The sequence below is a fragment of the Citrus sinensis genome, chromosome 6, assembly GCF_022201045.2.
Source record: "Citrus sinensis cultivar Valencia sweet orange chromosome 6, DVS_A1.0, whole genome shotgun sequence".
NCBI classification, from domain to species: domain Eukaryota; kingdom Viridiplantae; phylum Streptophyta; class Magnoliopsida; order Sapindales; family Rutaceae; genus Citrus; species Citrus sinensis.
In genome coordinates this window covers 7,605,280-7,614,254 of record NC_068561.1, presented here as the reverse complement: position 1 = coordinate 7,614,254, position 8,975 = coordinate 7,605,280, and the positions used below count along the sequence as shown (strand labels likewise).

Sequence of the window (8,975 nt, the reverse complement as noted above, 5' to 3'; positions counted from 1 at the left end):
TTTTTTTTAATAGAAACACTCGTATTTATTCCATCAGATTAATGATAGTAATCAAATAAAAGTATAAGCATTATCTCCAGTCTAGAGCAACATCACACCCACATCAACCATCCACATGAATCAGCCCAGTAGACTTTGTCATAGCTACTTTCAAGAATGACATGTCAAACCCCAAAATCTCACTGGAAGTAGTGACACTCTCACAAAGAAATTAAAACCAATAAAAATAGTCACTCCAATGAATGGTAATTGAGAGAGAAAATAATAAAGAAGTGATATCACATGCTCTCACCAAGATGAAATAAATATGCCCTTAGCTTAGAAATAATACGAACTCAAGTCAAACAAAAATGCTAGTCAACCCATTTTATTTATCTTTTTTTTTTATTATGCATCACTACATCTTTTTAGCCCATATAACTAGCTTCTACTTCAAACTATAGTTCCCTAAAATCAAGGAGGATTTTTATTAGGACGTAACGTAGGCTAGGGACATGGCTAACAAAGAAGGGAAATAAGGAAAACAAAGTGTATGTTTGAAAAAAATGTAGAGAATTTTTTTTTTTTGAAGTTGCAAGGTGGATTTCACCTATTATTTTTATTTTTATTCTTTTGAAACAACAACTTTTGTTTTTTTTTCTCTTTTTTTTTGGCATAACTTCACTGAACAAAATAATTATTTACATTTTTCTCAAACATAAATAGGTGATGGAACTTATAAGACATCGGGTAATACTCCAAATCGGAGTGGGTCAAGATGATAAGTTGACAAAGAAAAGGTTTTTTTTTTTAAAGGCTCAAAAGGGTTAACTATGGATATTTAATAAAAGGGATGGCTAGAAAGGCTCAAACGGATCAAAGATGGCCTTTCCATCGTCTTTTAGGGCTCTAAATAATCATCCATATCTACTAGTTAGATGGGCCTCCCAATGTAACAACACACATTTTTTTTTATTTTACAATTTTTTTTAAGGGTTAACTCAAAAGCAATTTAGAGATCGTGTGTAAAATAATAAACTGCTAAGCTGTATAAAGAGTGGGCAAAAGGGTTATTCTCCAAGAAAAATAATAGGCTCAAAAACTCACTTGGTACTTATTATGAGATGTTCATTCCTTCAAGCAACTCACATTTGTCTCCGACATCAACATATAAAGTAGCAAACATAGCGTAACATCACTTAAGACCAAAGATAATACAAATACTAAAATTTGAAATTAATCATGTCATCCAATGTTAAAACAAATCACACAATTTTTTTTTAAAGCAACATTCTACCCCTCAATCTATTCTAAACATGAAAGGAAAATATTCATGCAGAAATGTGAAAATGATGCATAAAAACTAATTAGAAAAGTTACACGTAAAATGATAGAAAACGAAAATGATTTTTTTTTTAAGAAGATGCGTTTCTAGAGGCACTACATTCCATATTCAGCCATCTTCGACTCAAAAGTTGGAAAATGGATATTTATAGAGGAGAAATTAAAAAGAAGAAGAAAAATGAACATCAAAACTTAATAAAGAAAAAGAAAATTTTGTTTTTATTATTAATTTTTTTTTAAACGATGAAGATGCGTTTCTAGAGTCACTACCCTCCATATTCAGCCATTTTCAATACAAAAAGTTAGCAACAGTTAGTTTCAACAACAAAAATTAGTAAAAACTTAACCAAAATTCCACAATTGTCGACTATTCCCTCCACCCAACCAGAACGAAACATTGTCCTCAATGTTTGAAAGGAAAGAAGTAGAGTTTAGAAGACATCACCTGGGTGGTGCAACACAGAAGAAAATATTTACAAGCGGAGAGTTAAATCTAATTTGTACTTTTTACTGCGGCTACTGTTACCATCATTATTTGGGCGCTCCAACACAAAGGTCCAGGGGTCTGGCTCCGGTTTATAAGCTTCTAACAGATCAAGTAGCTCATTAGTAGTGTGAGCACAAATAAAAAGTTTTTTCACATTAGAAGGAATGAAATAATTTTTTATTGCAAGATCTCCTGGAAGGAAAATAAAAGCATCAGCATGGTTAAGCATTTCAATTATTCTTTCTTGCATACCTGAGACGACTAACTCTTCTCCAGTTAATGAGTCAGACGAACTGCCCAATGGTTTTAGGACTCTTGGGATGATGCCTAACACTTGGCTGCCTCTGATAAAAGCTGCTTCTGAGACCATTTTTGATAACCCTCGATTACCTCCTCCATACACCAAGTGTAATTTTCTCGCTGCTATGCTTCGACCAAGATCTATGGCTGCCTCAACAAACTCTTTATGTTTGTCATATGTAAATCCAGAAAGCACACAAATGTTCTTGAATTGTCTATTGGGAGTAGCTGCCATTGTTATACTTCTCAAAAATAATTTGTGAGTGCTTGACAAAAAAGAAATCACATTTAAGAATCTTGGTGACAGTGGATTACAGTTGTGTATGAGGTAACATGTTAGTGTCAAATAACGCGTAAAGCACGTGGCTCACTAGTAAAAAAGGAAACAGTAAAAGGGAAAAAGCAAACAGTAATAAGGAAAAAGAAAACAGTAATAAAATTATTAAAGATAATAATGCACACAATAAAACAATAGTGAAATAAAATAACAGTAAAGTGAAAGGATATTTACAGGTAGTTGCGACTGTGGCTCACATCTTCCTCTGGTTTTACGTCTAGAAACAACTTGAACGCCCTCTATGGGTCGAGGATAGGCTTCATATCCAGTTTTCTTATAAACTGGCAAACAGGGTCGTTTATAGTCAGATTCCTGAGACTATATCGTGCATGCTCTTTCTGGAATAATGGCCATAACTGGTGAATCGCTCCTTGCACATATCCACTAGGATGCGTTTCAAGAGACAAAAGGATATCATCCAATGACTCCTTATTCAAGTCATCACTAATGAATTGAATCTTATCTTCCCTGTTATCAGACACCATTCCTCAAGAACATGGGTTTTTATTGCAACTCATTCTGGCACACTTATGACAAGCAACAGAAATTCTTCGAGCTCGTCGTTTTCTTGCATAATTTCCTTTACCACAACCAGGCATGTATGCAATAAATTTTGGAGGTAACTCACCTACCGATCATACTTTAGCCTCGATTAACCAACGGATGTCAGCAGGTATGTTATTTCTCATGACCAATCGCATGCGTTCGGACTGAGCTTTATAGATCGTAAGAAGGGCATTATGAGAAAGTGAAGGAAATCGCTTGTGAAGCTTCGCTAGAGTCTCGTTTCTGTCCATATCTTCGCTTCAGAATATCAGTTATTATGGGAAACTGAAGTAACCGACTTGATTGTCACGGAGTACCGTTATCTGCCACTTCACCGGGGTAACAAACTAAAGCACACAAACAGAAAACAAATTACAACACACAAAAAAAATTAAAATCCTCCTCTTATTTAATTTACCTCAAGCTCCAACTGGATGTTGTAAACACTTCTCTCAATGTCTCGGAGTTGGCATTCTAAACCCTCAACATAGGCTACTAACTCTGGTGGTTGTAGAGTCCAAATGCGATGTGTTTTACAAAATTGAATCTGCCTTTTGAGATGAGTTTTGACACGTTGAAGTGGTTTAAGAATGTTCAGGAGGAACGGTCTAAGTAAGGTACTCATGATTAAAAATGATAAAAGAAAACTTAATAGTTAAACAAACACACTTATGCAAAAATAATTTCAATTAGCAAAAGAATAATATAAAGAAAAAAAATCAAATCATCGAAAAGAAAAAAAAATCAATTCAAATTTTGTGGATCACTCAAATTTATTTCGGTGTCTTCTTCATGTGGTTGGTACTCTAGATATGGCTTTAATCTTTGACTATTAACTTTAAACGTGACACCGTTCTTTGGGTCCTTAATTTCAATTGCCCCATGTGGAAAAACAGTATCTACAATAAATGGGCCAGACCAACGAGAGAGTAACTTACTTGGGAATAGGTGCAAGCGAGAATTGAATAAAAGCACTTTCTGACCTGGAGTGAACGATTTTCTCATAATTTGCTTGTCATGAAAGACTTTCATTCGTTGCTTGTAAATCTTGGCATTTTCGTATGCATCATTGCGAATTTCTTCAAGTTCTGCCAGCTGTAATCTTCTTTCTGAGCTGGCTTGCTGCATGTCAAAATTGAATTTCTTGATGGCCCAATATGCACGATGCTCGAGTTCCACAGGTAGGTGGCAAGCTTTTCCATACACTAGCCTGTAGGGTGACATCCCAATCGGGGTCTTGAAAGCCGTTCTATATGCCCATAATGCATCATCAAGTCTTAATGACCAATCTTTCCTGTCTGGCCTTACCGTTTTTTCTAATATGTGCTTTATTTCTCGATTGGATATCTCAACTTGGCCACTGGTTTACGGATGATAAGGGGTTGCCACTTTGTGTGTGATTGAATACTTTGTCAAAAGAGCTTTGAATGCTTTGTTACAAAAGTGGGCACCACCATCACTGATTATTGCTCGAGGGAATCCAAAGCGTGAGATAATGTTGCTTTTCAAAAATGCTATCACCACCTTGTGATCATTGGTCCTACATGGAATTGCTTCTACCCATTTCGATACGTCGTCAATAGCAACCAATATGTATGATGGCCAAAAGAAGGGGGAAAGGGTCCCATGAAGTCGATACCCCATACATCAAAAATCTTAACCACTAAAATTGGATTTAGTGGCATCATGTTCCTTCGTGTAATACTCCCCATTCGTTGACACCTATCACATGAAGAACAGAAAGTGTAAGCATCTCGAAATATAGTTGGCCAATAAAAACCACATTGTAAAATTTTAATTGCTGTTTTCTTAGCACTGAAATGGCCTCCACAACTTGTTCATGGCAGAATGAAAGAATATTCTGAATTTCATTTTTTGGGACACATTGTCTAACAATTTGGTCAGCACAATACTTGAACAAATACGGGTCATGCCAAAAGAAATTCTTTATCTCTGCAAAGAATTTAGCCTTATCTTGCTTGGTCCAATGCTCTGGAAGTTTACCTGTAACAAGATAATTAACTATATCAGCATACTAAGGTAATACTTCCACACCCATTAATTGTTCATCTGGAAATGACTCATTCAATATTAATGGCTCTGTAATTGTGTCAAAATGGAGACGAGAGAGGTGGTCCGCCACAACATTTTTTGTCCCTTTCTTATCTTTGAATTCCAAGTCAAATTCCTGCAAAAGTAATACCCAACGAATTAGTCTAGCTTTTGCATCTTTCTTTGTGAGAAGATATTTAAGAGCAATATGATCTGTGAATAAAATTATGTTACAACCAATGAGATAAGATCGAAATTTCTCTAATGCAAACACTACTGATAACATTTCTTTTTCAGTAGTTGAATAATTCAACTGTGCATCATTCAATGTCATACTAGCATAGTAAATAATGTGGGGAATTCGATCAACTCTTTGTCCTAATACTGCTCCTACTGCATAATCAGATGCATCACACATGAGCTCAAATGGTAAGCTCTAATTTGGGGGCTGAATGATGGGTGATGATGTCAACAATTGCTTTAGTTTTTCAAATGCCACAAGACATGAATCATCAAAGATAAAAGGTACATCCTTAGCAAGTAAATTGCATAAGGGTCTAGAAACTTTGCTAAAATCTTTAATGAAACGTCCATAGAAACCAGCATGCCCAAGGAAAGATCTTACTTCTCTGATTGTTTTGGGTGGAGGAAGAATAGAAATGAGATCCACCTTGGCTTTGTCAACCTCAATACCTTTGCTTGAAATGATGTGACCGAGAACAATACCTTGTTTTACCATGAAATGACATTTCTCCCAATTTAAGACCAAGTTCTTCTCGATACATCTCTACAGAATTAGTGTTAGATGATGTAAGCATTGATCAAACGAGTCACCAAAGACAAAAAAATCATCCATAAAGACTTCAAGGAATCGTTCAACCATATCAGAAAAAATGCTCAACATGCATCGTTGAAATGTAGCAGGTGCATTACATAATCTAAATGGCATTCTCCTATATGCAAATGTGCCAAAAGGGCAAGTGAAAGTAGTTTTCTCTTGATCTTTTGGTGCTATAGGAATCTGATTATATCCTGAGTAGCCATCTAGAAAGCAATAAAATTCATGGCCTGCCAATCTATCAAGCATTTCATCAATAAATGGTAAAGGAAAATGGTCTTTACGTGTGACAGAATTCAACTTTCTATAATCAATGCATACACGCCATCTTATAGTTACTCTAGTGGGTATCAATTCATTATCAGCATTGGTAACTACTGTGACTCCTGACTTTTTGGGGACAACTTGTATAGGACTGACCCATGAACTATCAGAAATTGGGTAAATGATACCTGCATCTAATAGCTTAAGGACTTCTATTATAACAACTTCTTTCATATTAGGATTTAACCGACGTTGCATTTCCCTAGTAGATTTAGCATTTTCATCAAGGTGAATGTAATGCATGCAGTCTACTGGATTTATACCTTTTATGTCTGCTATGGTCCATCCTAATGCTCCTTTGTGCTCTTTTAAAACATCCAACAACTTACCTTTTTGTTCATCATTGAGGGATGATGAGATGATTACCGGCAGAGTACTTTCTTCTCCCAAAAATGCATATTCCAGATTATTGGGTAATGGTTTGAGCTCGAGTTTCGGTGGTGATTCTGATGATGGGATGAGTTTCTTCTCTGATGGTGCTAGTTGTTCAACTCTTGACTTCCATTTATTAGTGTCCATAGATGGTGCTGAGTCAAGCAGGGCGTTGACCTCATCAACCGATCTGTCAATATTAAAATCAAAACCAAAGTGAGTTAAACATGTTTGTAAAGGATCATCACTAAGGTTTGAAAGAAAAGTGTCATCAACTAATGTTTCAATTAAATCCACATCAACAATTTCATCAACTGCATTGTGAGGTTATTTGGCAATGTTGAAGATGTTCAGCTCCATAGTCATGTTGCCGAAGGACAACTGTATATTTCCAGTCCTGCATTGAATATGAGCATCTGCAGTTGCCAAGAAAGGTCGGCCTAGGATAATGGGGATGTGCTTCCTTGAATCCTGTATTGGTTGAGTGTCAATTACAATGAAATCAACAGGAAAATAAAACTTGTCTACCTGGATAAGCACGTCCTCCACAATACCACGAGGTATTTTCGTGGATCGATCTGCAAGTTGTAACACCACTGGAGTTGGGTGTAATTCTCTCAGTTCAAGTTTCACAAATACAGAGTAAGGCAACATATTTACACTAGCTCCTAAATCCAACAAAGCATTCTCAATTGTGTGGTTCCCTATACTACATGAGATAGTGGGGGAGCCTGGGTCTTTGCATTTTAAAGGAATTTTATGTTGAAGTATAGAACTAACGTTTGCTGTTAAAAATGCCTTCTTTTGAACATGCATATTTCTCTTTTTAGTACAAAGGTCTTTGAGAAACTTGGCATAAGATGGAACTTGTTTAATAGCATCAAGTAAAGGGATGTTAACACTTACCTATTTGAAGATTTCAAGAATCTCACCTGTGGATTTTCCCTTCTTGCCTTTAGCTAACCTCTGGGGGAATGGAGCTTTGGGAACGTATTCTCGTGGATTGGTTTCATCTTTCTCCTCTGGTGATGAGTCGTCAATACTCACAGGTACAATTTAATTTTCTTTTGTCACCGGCATCTCCACTTTGTTGTCAACTTCTTTTCATTTTCGCAAGGTCATGACGGCTTTGACCTCTCCATGCTGCTGTGGTGAACTGGTGCTTGCTTCATGTACTCCTTTAGGATTAGGCACTGGTTGACTTGGAAACTTACCTTTCTCAACGGTCATTGCCAAGGTCTGAACTGAAGAAGCAAGTTGTCCCACCATCTTCTCGAGGCTTGAAACTGATTGAGCTTGTGAGTTGAAGCCTGCTCTCAACTCATTTCGTAGTCCATCAATGGTGCGATTCTATTGCTCAATCGTGGAGTGAGTAAGATTCTTAAGATTCTGGAATAAATCCTCCCGTGGTCTGGGCTGAGTGTAGTTCTGGTTCTGATTTTATGGTCTAAATGGTGGCTGAGAGGCTTAAGGAACTTGAGGAATTTGTTGCATTGGTGGAGCTGGAGCTGCTGGTCCATTCTGTTGGAGTCCTTGAGACCATGAAAAATTGGGGTGGTCTCTCCATCTAGGGTTATATGTGTTGGAGTATGGGTTGTAATTTGATGGCTTTCTCATTACACCTATGACATTGGCTTGATCTAAGTATGAGTCATGGTCATGTGATTCTGTTGATTTAGCAGTCGATAACGATACTATTTGTCGAGCAAGACCTTCAACCATCTCCTTGACTTCTTTGATTCCCAAAGTTGACTCGCCAATTTGGACCTCATTTACTCCCTTAATTCTTCTAGTATTCCTGAGTGATCGACTCCGTTGTTGGGAATTATCCACTTGTCGCTGGAAGAATTCCCAAATCTCTGATGCACTTTTTGACATTAGCTCTCCTCCACTTGTTGCCATTAGCCATTCTTACACATTCGGCAATAATCCCTCCAAAAAGTATTGGCATTGGTGCCATTTCTCATACCCATGATGTGGACACTTCAAGAGTAGCCCATTGAATCGCTCCCAAGTTTCAAAAAATTGCTCGTCTTCTCTCTGTGTAAACTCTGAAATTTCCCTGCGAATAGCATTGGTTTTATGCACTGGGAAATATTTATTCAAAAATTTCCTTACCATTTGTTCCCATGATAAAATGCTATTAGCAGGCAATGTATTAAGCCATGAACGAGCTCTATCTTTTAAAGAAAATGGGAATAATCTGAGTTTAACATCATCGTCTGAAAAATTCTCGTATTTAAAAGTTTGACAAATATTATGAAAATCATTCAGTTGATTGTATGGGTCCTCATTTTCTAAGCCATAGAATGTGGGGAGACAATTTAGCACACTAGGTTTTAGTTCAAAGCTCCTAGCAGCTACATTTGGGTATCTTATGCATGATGTGCTCAAAT

At 36.7% G+C, this 8,975-nt stretch overlaps 1 non-coding gene across 1 annotated transcript; it reads left to right on the top strand.

Moving 5' to 3' along the window:
• Positions 1–8,545: 8,545 nt before the first annotated feature.
• On the top strand, positions 8,546–8,649 carry LOC127903592 (small nucleolar RNA R71). The gene has a single exon (XR_008056300.1). It is a non-coding gene; the product is annotated as a small nucleolar RNA R71 (small nucleolar RNA).
• The last annotated feature ends 326 nt before the right edge of the window (positions 8,650–8,975 follow it).